Source organism: Elephas maximus, chromosome X, assembly GCF_024166365.1.
Source record: "Elephas maximus indicus isolate mEleMax1 chromosome X, mEleMax1 primary haplotype, whole genome shotgun sequence".
Classification (NCBI taxonomy): domain Eukaryota; kingdom Metazoa; phylum Chordata; class Mammalia; order Proboscidea; family Elephantidae; genus Elephas; species Elephas maximus.
In genome coordinates this window covers 9,067,670-9,082,378 of record NC_064846.1, presented here as the reverse complement: position 1 = coordinate 9,082,378, position 14,709 = coordinate 9,067,670, and positions in this window count along the sequence as shown.

Below are 14,709 nucleotides of genomic sequence, written 5' to 3'. Positions count from 1 at the left end.
GAAATATACAATTACAGCTTATTTATTTTCACAATAAAACATAATCTTGACCACTCAGACTTTAGTGTGCATATGATTGGCCTGTAAAACCCAGAAACCCAGTGCCATCGAGTCAATTCCGTCTCATAGCGACCCTATAGTACAGAGTAGAAGTGCCCCACAGAGTTTCCAAGGAGCGCCTGGCAGATTCGAACTGCCGACCCTTTCGTTAGCAGCCGTAGCACTTAACCACTGCACCGTAGAGCTTATTAAAATGTCATTTCTTGGGCTCCATTCCCAAGGATTCTGATTCCTTTAGCATGGAATAGCATAACAGTATTTGTATTTTTGAAGGCATGGGGGATGTTTATGCAAGCAGTCACTGGATCATGCAGTATTTGCAAAACACTGATCTAGAGATTAAGAATCTTTCTCCAGGCATCTGACAGATTAATTTTTAGAAAACCTCTTCTACACTTAAGATGGAACTCTCTGTCATAAAACTCCTGAGATAACTGATATGTAAAAATAATACAAGGCAGTGACTCTCAAACTTGACTATATAATGAAATCACAAGCTGTTTTTCTTAGGTGCCATCGAGCCAGTTAGGACTCATAGCAGCGCTATGTACAACAAAACGAAACACTGCCTGGTCCTCACCATTCTTATGATAGTAGGTATGTTTGAGCCCATTGCTACAGCCACTGTGTCAATCCATCTTGTTGAGGGTCTTCCTCTTTTTTCCCGACCCTCTGCTTTACCAAATATGATGTTCTTCTCCAGGGATTAGTCCCACCTGATAAACTACCCAAAGTAAACAAGACAAAGTCTTGCCATCCTCCTTTCTAAGGAACACTCTGGCTGCACTTCCTCCAAAACAGATTTGTTCATTCTTCTGGCAGTCTGAGATATATTCAATATTCTTCAACAATACTGTAATTCAAAGGCATCAGTTCTTCTTCAGTCTTCCTTTTTCATTGTCCAGCTTTCGCATGCATGCTGGACACTCGTGAAATCACAGGGAAAGCTTTAAAATATACAAATAATTAGATCCCACTACCAAAAGTTCTAATTTAACAGATCTAGGGTGTGGCCTGAGAATTTTGATTGTTAAGAAATCCCCTCAGGTGATTTTAATGTGAAGCCAAGGTTAAGAATCATTGATATTATGGAAATGCATCTCAAATTTTAATGTGCATACAGAGTCCCTGGAGATCTTGTTAAAACAGAAACTCTGCTTCTTGTATGGCAATTTAATCTCCCCAGAAACTAACCTTCCCACTGCTAACAACTATGATCTCTGGACAAAATACAAAAAACAAAAACTACCAGAGTATTACAAAGAGAGAAAAATGTCGGTTATGGATGGGACTCAAAATTTGAGGAAGTGATAGACCTATGAGTTTACCTTTTTAAATTGTTCTTCTGTTTTGCCCTGCAATAAGCCACAGGCCCAGAGTAGCACAGCAATTACAACTCTGATAAACCAAAACCAAACCCACTAGTGCAGTGTTACAATGTAGAACTGCTCCATAGGGTTTTTGCGGAAGAAAGGTGGCATCACTGGTGAGGCTCCAACAGTCAACTTTTAGGTTAGTAGATGAGCACAAACTGGATATAAAACTCTGATACCCAGTGCCGTCAAGTCGATTCCGACTTATAGCGACCCTATAGGACAGAGTAGAACTGCCCCGTAGAGTTTCCAAGGAGCGCCTGGTGGATTCGAACTGCCTGATAGAAACCCCATTATTTATCTGGCTGGAGGAACTGAAAAAGGAGCCTGAGAAAGCATGGTCAACCTGTAGAAAGTGAGAGGGGAATCTCAAAGGAGATAGACTCAGAGATGAGTATCCTCTAATCCTATGTGTAAACACGCAACCGTCTCAGGCTAATCTCTGAACAACGCATGTGCAAGACTCATTCAAAGCAGCACAAAGAAGACTTAAAAAATTGAGCCGAAATTTGAACCACGACCCACAGAAGATGAGACAGAGCTTCTTTTGAACCTAACCAGGTGAACTGCCACCTAAATTAAAGACATCGATAACCCTCAGGTAATCTACACAACATAACATTTATAATGCCAGAATAAAATTTAAAATTACCATTCATAAAAATAACCAGGACAATGCAATCCTTTGTCAAGGAAAAAAAGCAACAGAGGTGAACCGAGAAATGTCTAATATGTCAGAATTGTCAGACAACGATTTTAAAGTAGCTCTGATAACTATGCCCAATGAAGTAAAAGGAGGTCTTGTGGCACTGTGGTTAAAGTGCAAGGCTGCTAACCTAAAGGTCGGTGGTTTGAACCCATTAGCCACAATGAAGAAGAAAGATGTGGCAGTCTGCTTCCTTAAAAATTACAGCCTTGAAAAACCTATGGGCCAGTTCTACTCTGTCCTATAGGGTCGCTAGAAGTCAGAATTAACTCAAAGGCAATGGATTTTCAGTGAAGTAAAGAAAAGCATACCCAAAACTAATACACATAGAAAGGAACAAAATGGAAATTTTAGAACAGTAGAGCACAGTTTCTGAAATAAAAATTTCACCAGATGGGTTCAATAGCAGCATGGATGTGACAGAGGAAGAGTCCAGCACACTTGAAGCTATATCAATAGAAATTATCCAATCTGAAAAAACAAAGGAAAAAGAGGTTGAAAAGACAAAAACCAAAAACAGAGCCTCAGGGATCTGTAGGGCAATATGGCTGTCATATATATAATTTGATTCCCAGGGGGGTTAGAAAGAGAAAATGTGGCATTCTTTTTTTTTTTTTTTTTGTAGAACTAATGGCTGAAAACTTATGAAATTTGTTGCTGTTGTTGTCAGGTGCCATCAAGTTGCTTCTGAATGCATAACAGAACGAAACACTGCCCGGTCCTGTGCCATCCTCACAATTGTTGTTATGCTTGAGCCCATTGTTGCAGCCACTGTGCCAATCCATCTTGTTGAGGGTCTTCCTCTTTTTCACTGACCCTCTACTTTACCAAGCACGATGTCCTTCTCCAGGACTTATTCCTCCTGATAACATGTCCAAAGTATGTGAGACACAGTTTTGCCATCTTGCTTCCAAGGAGCATTCTGGCTATACTTCTTCCAAGACAGACTTGTTGGTTCTTCTGGTAGTCTATGGTATGTTCAATATTCTTCACTACCACCACAATTCAAAGGTGTCAATTCTTCTTCAGTCTTCCTTATTCATTGTCCAGCTTTCCCATGTATATGAAAAAAGAACCCATTGCTGTCAAGTCAATTCCGACTGATATTGACCCGATAGGTCAGAGTAGAGATGCCCCATAGAGTTTCCAAGGAGTGTCTGGCAGATTTGAACTGCCGGCCTTTTGGTTAGCAGGCATAGCACTTAAGCACTACACCACCAGGGTTTCCAAAGAGGTAATTGAACATACCATGGCTTGGGTCAGGTGCACCTTAGTCCTCAAGGTGACATATTTGGTTTTTAACACTTTAAAGAGATCTCTTGCAGCTGATTTGCCCAATGCAATGCATCTTTTGATTTCTTGACTGCTGCTTCTATAGGTGTTATTGTGGATCCAAGTAAAATGAAATACTTGACAACCTCAAACTTTTCTCCATTTATTTTGCTGTTGAAAGACAACAAAAAAGAGAAAGTCTTGAAAGTAAACACAGGAAAACCACACATTACAAACAGGGGTCAATAATTCAAATGTCTGAGGACTTCTCATCAGAAACAATGGAGGCCAGAAGACAGTACAACAACATCTTTAATGTGCTGAAGGAAGGAAAAAAGAAAAACTGTCAACCCAGGATTCTACATCCAGTGAAAATATTTTACATGAATAAAAATTTTCCAAAAAAATCACATAAAGAAAAATGAGAATAATATATTGTTAGCAGTCCTATGCTACACAAAATCCTAAAGGAAATTCTTCTAACTGAATGAAAATGATACCTGGGGAAAACACGGAAACTCAAGAGTGAATGAAGATCATTAGAAATGGTAAAATCTGGGTAAATGTAAAAGACTTTTTTATCTTAAAATTAAAAAAAAATTATGTACGTCTTGGAAGAAGTACAACCAGAATGTTCTTTAGAAGGGAGGATGGCAACTCTTTGTCTTATGTACTTTGGACATGTTGTCAGGAGGGATCAGCCCCTGGAGAATGACATCATTCTTGGTAATGTAGGGGGTCAGTAAAAAAGAGGAAGACCTCAATGAGATAGGCTGACACAGTGGCTACTACAATGGGCTCAAACATAGCAACAATTGTGAGGATGGCACATGACCAGGCACAGATTTTCATTATGTTGCTATGAGTTGGAATCGACTCAACAGCACCTAACAACCTGGCTTTAAAAATAATAACATTGTCTGGTGAAGATTAAATGATTGTATATGTAATATTGGTGACAGCTGTCACATAAAAGCAGAAAGAAGAGTAAAGATAGCGATTTAGTAGGAAGTTTTTGACATTTTATGTGAAGTAGTACAGTATTAAACTCCAATAACCTGTGAAAGATTAGGAATGTATATTGTAATTCCTGGAGCAATCAGTTTAAAATTATAAAGAAATATAGCCAAAAAACAATAGATAAATCAAAAATAAATACCGAAATATATATAAATCATCCAAAATATGTCAGGAAAGGAGGAAAAGAGAGAGGTGACAAACATAAAGCCAATAATAAAGTGGTAGTTTTCAGTCCAAATAAGTAAACAATTAATTGATAATCTTCTAAATATCCCAATTAAAAGGCAGAAATTTTTTGATATAAAAACAAGACTCACATATATGTGGCCTATAAGAGATATACTTTAAATGTACCACATATAGATGGAAAGTTGTTAGGAGCCTTCGAATCGGTTGAAAGCAAAAGGATAAAAACACATACACCATGCAAACAGTAAGCATAAGAGGTCTAGAATGTGATGAAAATAATCTTGTTCATGGTAACAAACTCATTGGCATCAAGTCAATTCCGACTCATAGCGACCCTATAGAACAGAGTAGAAACTGCCCACAGGGTTTCCAAGAAGCGGCTGGTGGATTTGAACGGTTAACCTTTTGCTTAGCAGCCGAGCACTTAACCACTTCACCACCAGGTCCCCTTATCCATGATAGTGATCACATAATTGTTTACATTTGTCAACACTATAAACGTTTAAAGGATCGATTTAACCGACTGTAATTTATGTTGTTGTTGCTAGGTGCCATCGAGTCGGTTCTGACTAATAGTGACCCTATGTACAACAAAGCGAAAGACTACCTGGTCCTGTGCCATCCTCATAATCGTTGTTACGCTTGAGCCCATTCGCTTTAATGAACCTGACTTTAAAAACATGTAAACTACCATGTAACTCAGCAATTCCACTCCTAGGTGTATACCCAAAAGATATAAAAACATACACCCACTTGAAGAAGTGGTCACAAATGTACACAGCAGTTTCATTTTTAATGGCCAAGAGCTAGTAACAATCCAAATGTCCATCAACAAGGGATTGCATGAACAAAATGTGGTAAGTCTACACGATAAATACTACTCAGAAAAAAAAAAAGAACTATTGGTACAAAGGACGAAACATGGTCTGCTCCTGTGCCATCCTCACAACTGTTGGTATGTTTCAGCCCATTGTTGCAGCCACTGTGTCAATTCACCTCATTGAGGGTCTTCCTCTTTTTCACTGACCCTTTATTTTACCAGGGGTGATGTCCTTCTCCAGGGACTGGTCCCTCCTGATAACATTCCAAGGAACTCTCTGGCTGTCCTTCTTTCAAGACAGATTTGGTCGTTCTTCTGGCAGTCCATAGTATATTCAATATTCTTCGTCAACACCATAATTCAAAGACGACAATTCTTCCATCTTCCTTATTCATTGTCTAGTTTTTGCATGCATATGCAGTGATTGAAAATATTGTGGCTTGGGTCAGGCCCACCTTAGTCCTCGAAGTAGCATCTTTGCTTTTCAACTCTTTAAAGAGGTCTTTGGCAGTAGATTTGACCAATGCAATCCGTCATTTGATTTCTTCACTGCTACTTGCAAAAAAAAATTTTTTTTTACTTGCATGGGCGTTGATTGTGGATTCAAGTAAAATGATGTACTTGAAAACTTCAATCTTTTCTCCCTTATCATGATGCTGCTTATTGGTCCAGTTGTGAGGATTTTTATACTCTTTATGTTGAGGTGTAATCCATACTGAAGGCTGTGGTCTTTGATCTTCATCAGTAAGTGCTTCAAGTCCTCTTCACCTTCAGCAAGCTAGGTTGTGTCATCTGTTAATGAGACTTCCTCAAATCCTGATGCCCCGTTCTTCTTCATATAGTCCAGCTTCTCAGACTATTGGCTAAGCATACAGATTTAATAAGTATGGTGAAAGGCATACAACCCTGACGCATACTTTTCCTGATTTTAAACCATGCAGTATCCCCTTGTTCTGTTTGAATGACTGCCTCTTGCTCTATGAATCATTCTGCGTGAGTATGATTAAGTGTTCTGAAATTCCCATTCTTTGAAATGTTATTCATAATTTGTTATGATACACACAGTCGAATGCCTTTGCATAGTGAATAAAACACGGGTAAACATCTTTCTTGTATTCTCTGCTTTCAGCCAGCTTCCTTCTGACATCAGTGATGATATTCCTGGTTCCACGTCCTCTTCTGAATGCAGCTTGAATTTCTGCCAGTTCCCTGTTGATGTACTGCTGCAACTGCTTTTGAAAGCTCTTTAGCAAAATTTTACTTACATATGATATTAACAATATTGTTCTATTAATTTGCGCATTCTCTTGGATCAACTTTCTTTGGAATGGACACAAATACAGATCTCTTCCAGTCTGTTTGCTAGGTAGCTGTCTTTCAATTTTCCTGGCATAGATAAGTTAGCACATCTAGCTCTGAATCCGTTTGTTGAAACATTTCAATTGGTATGCAATCAGTTCCTGGAGCCTTGTTTTTCACCAACGCCTTCAATGCAGCTTGGACTTCTTGCTTCGGTATCATCTGTTCTTGATCATATGCTACCTCCTGAAATATTTGAACCTCAACCAACTCTTTTTGGTACAGTGACTCTGTGTATCCCCTCCATCTTGTTTTGATGATTCCTGAGTTGTTCAATACTTTGCCTAAGGAATCCTTCAAAATTGCAAATCGAGGTTTGAATTTTTTCTTCAGTTCTTTCAGGTACAGGAATGCGGAGTGTGTTCTTCCCTTTTGTTTTCTATCTCCAGGTTTTTGCATATTTCATTATAATACTTTACTTTGTCTTCTCAAGCTGTTCTTCAAAATCTTCTGTTCAGCTTTTACTTCATCATTTCTTCCGTTTGCTTTACAATCAAGAGCAAGTTTCAGAGTCTGTTCTGACATCCATTTTGGTCTTTTCTTTCTTTACTGTCTTTTTAATGACCCTTTGCTTTCTTCATGTGTGATGTCCTTGAGGTCATCCCACAACTTGTCTGGTCTTCTGCCTTTAGGGTTCAATGCGTCAAGTCTATTCTTGAGATGATCTTTAAATTCAGATGGGATATACTCAAAGTCATCCTTTGGCTCTTGTTTAAATTTTCTGCAGCTTCAACTGGAACTTAAATGTGAGCAATTGATGGTCAAGTCCGCCATCAGATCCTGCCTGGCCTTGTTCTGAGTGATGATATTGAGCTTTTCCATTGTCTCTTTCCACAAATGTAGTTTATTTGATTCCTGTGTTTTTGAGTCAGTGAGGTCCACGTGTATAGTCGCTGTTCATGTTGTTGAAAAAAGATATTTGCAATGAAGAAGTCATTGGTCTTGCAAAATTCTATCATTGGATCTCCAGCATCGTTTATATCACCAAGGCCATATTTTCCAACTACCTATCTTTCTTCGTTTCCAACTTTAGCATTCCAATCACCAGTAATTATCAATGCATCTTGATTGCATGTTTGATCAATTTCAGACTGCAGAAGTTGGCAAAAAATCTTCAATTTCTTTATCTTTGTCATTAGTGGTTGGTGTGTAAATTTGAATAATATATTAGTTGGTCTTCCTTGTAGGTGTATGGATATTATCAGCATTGTACTTCAGGATAGATCTTGGAAAGTTCTTTTTGACAATGAATGCAACACAATTTCTTTTCAATTTTCATTTCTGAAATGGGAGACTTATGATTGCCTGGTTCAAAATGGCTGATATCAGTTCATTTCAGCTCATTAATGACTGGGATGTCGATGTTTATGTGTTCCACTTTATTTTTGACGACTTCCAATTTTCCTAGATTCATACTTCATACATTCCATGCTCCTATTATTAATGGATGTTTGCAGCTGTTTCTTCTCATTTTGCGTTTTGACATATCAGCAAGTGAAGGTCCCCAAAGCTTGACTCCATGCACGTCATTAAGGTCGACTCTACTCTGAGGAGGCAGCTCTTCCCCAGTCATATTTTGAGTGCCTTCCAATCTGAAGCGCTCATTTCCTGGCACTATATCAGACGATGCTCTGCTACTATTTATAAGGTTTTCGCTGGCCAGTTTTCTTTAGAAGCAGATCACCACATCCTGCTTCCTAGTCTGTCTTAGTTTGGAAGCTCAGCTGAAACCTGTTCTGGTAGGTGGTATTTGACCCTGGTGGTATTTGAAATACCGGTGGCATAGCTTCCAGCACCACAGCAACATGCAAACCACCATAGTATGCCAAACTGACAGATTCGTGGTGGTCGTGGATGCATCCATATGTCAATATTCATCACATTTTACATTTTAAATGTGTGTAGTTTATGTAAATTCATACCTCAATAGAAGAGGAATGAAGGCATGTTTTATATGTCTGGGGTAATGCTGAAATTCTGCATTTCTCACAAGTTCCTCAGTGACACTTATGCTCCTCAACTCCAGACAGCACGTTGAGGAGCAAGACTGCAAGGGCTATGTCAGCCGTCCACTCCTCTCCACTCTCCAAATGGTATCTCCTTAGTAACCATAGGAAGTTATGAACATAAGCCTTCTCTCGGTTACCACCTAGAATTTTCTTAAAGATTTATAACTTATGATAATGCCCTCAGCTAAAGGGCTACTCTAAAATAGCAATCACATTGTGAATACTTCTGCCTTTGAGGGGAGGAAAAATACTATTCTGCACTTGGTGTCCATTGTATTTGAAGGACCAAAGGACAAATCCTTCTAATTTTAAGATGTAGGTTTGCTTACCTCTTTTATAAAATGAAAGCTCTGATACTCCTCAGGTTTTGGGGAACTTCAGAAGTGACATGCATGTACAACTGTTTTCATTTTCTTTTGTCAGAAATGTGTGTGTGCATGTGCACCTGTGGGTATGCAGTGGAGGAAGGAAAGGGAGGGTGAACATTTCTTTCTTTTTTCACATACTTTTTTTTATTTTTAAATTTATTGTATTAAATTTGGATAGTTTTTTTTTTAAATCTGTTTTTATTGTGAAATGACTCATACTGCCTTGGAAGTAGGGACATAAAAAAGAAAAAAAAGTAATGAATAAATCATTAAAAAGGCATTAAGCTATGTGTCAGATGTTCCTTGCTCCATTTGAATGAATTCTCTCTCTCTCAGCCTCTCTAAACTTGAAGTGAGCCATGGTTATCCTTACTGATAAAAAAATCCTACGAGCACTGGCTATTTACAAGGATGTTAGGCTGTTGATATTGTATCCTTCTGGCCTCAAGCCTCTTTTATATATATAATGAGCCAAATTGCTATGCCCACTTAGATGTTTATCAGTTATAACAACCGCTTACATATATACACAGGTGTGGTTATTTTTATCTAATTAAACTGATTTTATCTCAAGACTCCATCAAGCCTAACAGCAGCAAACTCTATATGGTAATTCCAGGTAGTCAGTCACTTCAAGGTTTAGTCAAATGTGGAAACAACCCAAGTGTCCACCAACAGATGAAAGAATAAAATGTGGTATATCCAAATAATAGAACATTATTCAGGCATAAAGAGAAATGAATTCCTGATACATGCTATGATATGGATGAACCTTGAAAATATTATGCTGAGTAAAATATTTCAGACACAAACTGACAAGTATTGTATGATCCCACTTAAATGAACTGCCTAGAATAGGCAAATGCATAGAGATAAAAAAAACTCTGTGCTTACCAGACTCTGGGGGGAGGAAGAAATGAGGAGGCATTGCTGAAGAGATACTGAGGTCCCATTACGGGTGATGAAAAACATTTGAAATGAATAACGGTGATGGTTGCACAACATGGTGAATGTAATTAATGTCACAGAATTATGCAGTTAAGAAATGGTTAACATGGCATTTTTTAATATATATTTTACCATAATAAAGAATTAAAAATATATAAGCCAATAGTTTCATTGGATTTAATCTAAATATCAGATTCCTTATTATGACTTCTAAAGCCTTGTATGACCTTTCCTCTTCCTACATTTTCAGGCTTGTTTCTTTCCCCTCCACATTTTACCTTGGACAAATGTCATATCTTCTGTCCTTCTGTGCATTAGCACACAGTAACCACCACCACCAGTTGCCGTCCAATGAACTCCAACTCATGGCTACCCCAAGTGTGTCACAGTGGAATTGTTCTCTAGGGGGGTTTCAATGGCTCACTTTTCTAAAGTATATTGCCAGGACTTTCTTCCAAGGTACCTCAGGGTGGACTCGAACCTCTAACCTTTCAGCTAGCAGCCAAACATGTTAACTGTTTGCACCACACAAGGACTCTTAGCACACACTACAGAAGCCGTATTTAAAACCCTTGGGGCTGGACGTGATACAACAATCAGAATATTAGATTTTAGGAACTAATATATCATAAACAACATATTACCTAACACCCCTAGTTGGGTCTGGAGTGCCAGCTTCTAATCAAACACATTGATATTTAGGTTCAAAACCATATGAAGACTTAAATATTTACAAGTTGGACAGATAATCCATAAAAAGCCACACGTAAGTGCCATTAGATTTTGCCCTAAAATTAGTTCAGATCAGGTCAAGCTGTATTGCCAATTAAGTTTAAAAAATATTTTTTCAAAGCTTTGGTGGTTTCACAATTGCTGGTAAGAGATTGCTGAACTGTCTTCCTTCTACATGGAATTACTTTCTCCTGTGGGCCTTCTTCGTTTTCCATTTCATATTCTCTACCTGGCCTATCTCATCAATGCCCAAATTATCGATTACAACCTATCCACATATATTCCTAAATTTTTATCTCTAAGCTCCAAACCTGTATATACAAGTGCTTACTTGACATTTTTATGTAGCTGTCTCATATATATCTCAAACTTTTCATGTTCAAAACTAAACTCTTGTTGGGAAGGTTATTGTTCATTGGGGCCAGAGTTTCTGTTTGGAGTGATGGAAAAGCTGTGGAAATAGTGGTGGTGGTTGCACAACTTTGTCCGCATATTTAATGCCACTGAATTGTACAGTTAAGGTGGTAAATTTCATGTTATATGCATTTTAGCACAGTAAAATTAATAATAATAACCATCAAACTATTGATCTTCTATGCCTAATCTGTTCCTCTTCCCATCTTCCTTTTCTCAATACATGGTACTTCCATCCATCAGAACAACCTTTTTAAAACAAACTGAATCATATAATTACCTGGCTTAAAACCCTACAATAAGGACTTGACTTATGCTCAGGATAAAATCTAATGTCCTTAATTCTGGTGCCCGCCTTCCTCTCAGACATCAACTTGACCTCAGCCACTATGCCCAACACCACTGAGTTCCTTTCTTTTCTTCTGCTCCTCATTTGGCTAACTCCTGTTCATCCTTCATATCTCGCCCTAATGGTCACTTCCTCAAGAGGCCTTCTCTGACACTCCAACATATAATAGACTATATAGATATAGTTTCTAATGCTTTATTCTCAAAAGCACATATGTCTAAAACCAAATCATACTTAAAAACATTCAGACACCCAAAATATTTACAGTGGAACCTCTTTAGTGACAAAAAAGTGCATTTTTTATTTCTATTTCTGGAAAATTCCAGAAAAGAATACTTCAATTCCTTTGTAACTTCAAATTTTCACTTCAGGATATGTGGAGCTATGTATTTCAGGAGGGATTAAACTTGTAAAACTGATTGAAAAAGACTAATGGATAAACTCAGAAAACAGAAAAGGAGAGAAAAAAAGAACTGCTTCAACCTAGACTACTGAGAAATCCAAGCAGCACTCTCTACTGGCATTCTCTGCTTTCAGCCAAGATTCCTCTGACATCAGCAATGATATCCCTCATTCCGTGTCCTCTTCTGAATTTGTCTTGAATTTCTGGCAGTTCCCTGTTCATATACTGCTGCAGCTGCTTTTGAATGATCTTCAGCAAAATTTTGTTTGCTTGTGATATTAATGATATTGTTTGATAATTTCCACATTCTGTTGGATCACCTTTCTTTGGAATGGGCACAAATATGGATCTCTTCCAGTTGGTTGACCAGGTAGCTGTCTTCAAAATTTCTTGGCATGTATGAGTGAGCACCTCCAGTGCTGCTTCTGTTTGTTGAAACATCTCAATTGATATTCTGTCAATTCCTGAAGCCTTGTTTTTCGCCATTCCTTTCAATGAAACTTGGACTTCTTCCTTCAGTGCCATGGGTTCTGACACCCATTTTGGCCTTTCTTTCTTTCCTGTCTTTTTAATGACCTTTTGCTTTCTTCATGTCTGATGTCCTTGATGTCATTCTACAACTGATCTGGTCTTAGGTCATTAGTGTTCATCAAGTCAAATCTATTCTTGAGATGATTTCTCAATTCAAGTGGGATATACTCAAGGTTGTACTTTGGCTCTTGTGGACTGGCTATACTTTTCTTTAGCTTCAACTTGAACTTGCCTATGAGCAATTGATGGTCTGTTCCGCAGTCAGCCCCAGGCTTTGTACTGACTGATGATATTGAGCGTCTCCATCAACTCTTTACACAGATGTAGTCAATTTGATTCCTGCGTTTTCCAATCTTACTTTCCAAATCTTACTTCCTGCTGTTCCTAAGTTTTTTTTTTTCCTAGCTTCCTGAACGGAATGCTTAATTTATTTTCAACTTTTCTTGTATTAAAATAAGAACATTTAAAGCTCTTAATTTTTCTCTCAACACTGAATTTGTTACATTCTCTGTGGTTTAATCTGCACTGTGGTTGTTATTTTTTTTTAAGTTTGCGTTAATGTTTTATTTCAAATATTATATAAAAAGAGTTTCAACATTTCCAAGTGATTTAGTTTTATTTTTGTTGACTTTTTATTTGAAAGTTCATTGCTGGTTTCATTTTCCCTACAAGTTCTGTATAATTTCTGTTAGGGTTATTATTTTTGCTACCAAGGGCAAGGGAATCTGTTCTTCCTTTGTATTTTGTAAGTAGTTGCCATTTATTTGCAGGAAAGCTATTGATTTTTATGTGTTGACTTTGTGATCAACATACCAAATTCTCTTGTCTCGAGTAGTTTTTCAGTTGATTTGTATTTGGGATTACCTGGTATATTTTCCTGTCATCTGAAAATGAAGGTTATTTTCTACCCTCTTTTATAATATGCTTACCTTTTATTTTATTCTTTTGTCTTTTTGCCTATTCGTATTGACTAGTACTTGTAAAATTTCCAGGTAAGTGTTTTAGTTGACATCATTGTCTCATTTCTGATTTTAGGGAGATGTAGCCAGCATTTCACAACTGAGCATGTCAAAGAAGTGTCCATCTACACAACTGATCATGTTAAACAAGTGTCCATCTATTCCTGTGTTACAAGCAATGAAAAAAATCAGTAATAGATCCTGAATTGTTTCTAATGTCTTTAAGCACTATTGAGATTATCTTAAGGTGTTCAGGTCTCTGACCTGTTAATATGGTGAATTATATCAATACAGTAACACTTTCCCAGTATAATTCATACATCCTGAATAAACCTTGTTTGGCAAATTAATCTTCTAATGCGACACAGAATTCTGTCACTAAAACTTTATTCAGGATTTATACATTAATATCTTCTGCGGTTTTCTTCTTGTATGCTATTTTTGGGGTCTCAGTGTTTTGTAAATTTCCTTTTTGAAAAAAATGGCAGCGCTCATTTTCTTTCTGTGCTTTGGGACAGTTTACATAGTATCAGAACTATTAGACCTTGAAATATTTGACATTATTCACTGTGAAATCAGCTCAACTAAGGGAAAAATTTAAGGGAAGAGAAGTAGTTTTGTCATAAATTCTCAGTTTCTATAAGACCCTTCTCTAATATTACGGGTCTACATGAGAGGAAAAGGGAAAATTTTAACTTATTATAATTTTATTTTGCCAAATCTGAGGGCCTCTTTTCTGTTGGAAGTAGGAAGGTTGCAACAATTGGAGTCAAAAATACATCAAAGAGCTTTACCACTGAGCTGAACTAAACATGCATTTATTTAGAAATTATTTTTTTTCAGCACCTGTGAGGCACTGTGCTACATGTTAGAGATAGAACAATAAAATAGGTATGGCCACCACTCTCAAGAAGCTTAGAGTCTAGTGGAGGAGATAGTCATTTAACAAATATCTACACAAAGAGATAATTGCTAATTGCTAGAAATGTTGTGGGAGCCCTAGTGGCGCAGTGGTTAAGAGTTTGGCTGCTAACCAAAAGATCAGCAGTTCAAATCCACCAGGTGCTCCTTGGAAACCCTACAGGGCAGCTCTACTCTATCCTATAGGGTTGCTATAGGTTGGAATCGACTCGACAGCAACAGGTTTTTTTTTAGAAATGTTGTGAGTGAATAAAATAGGGTTTTCTGTGGGAGAAT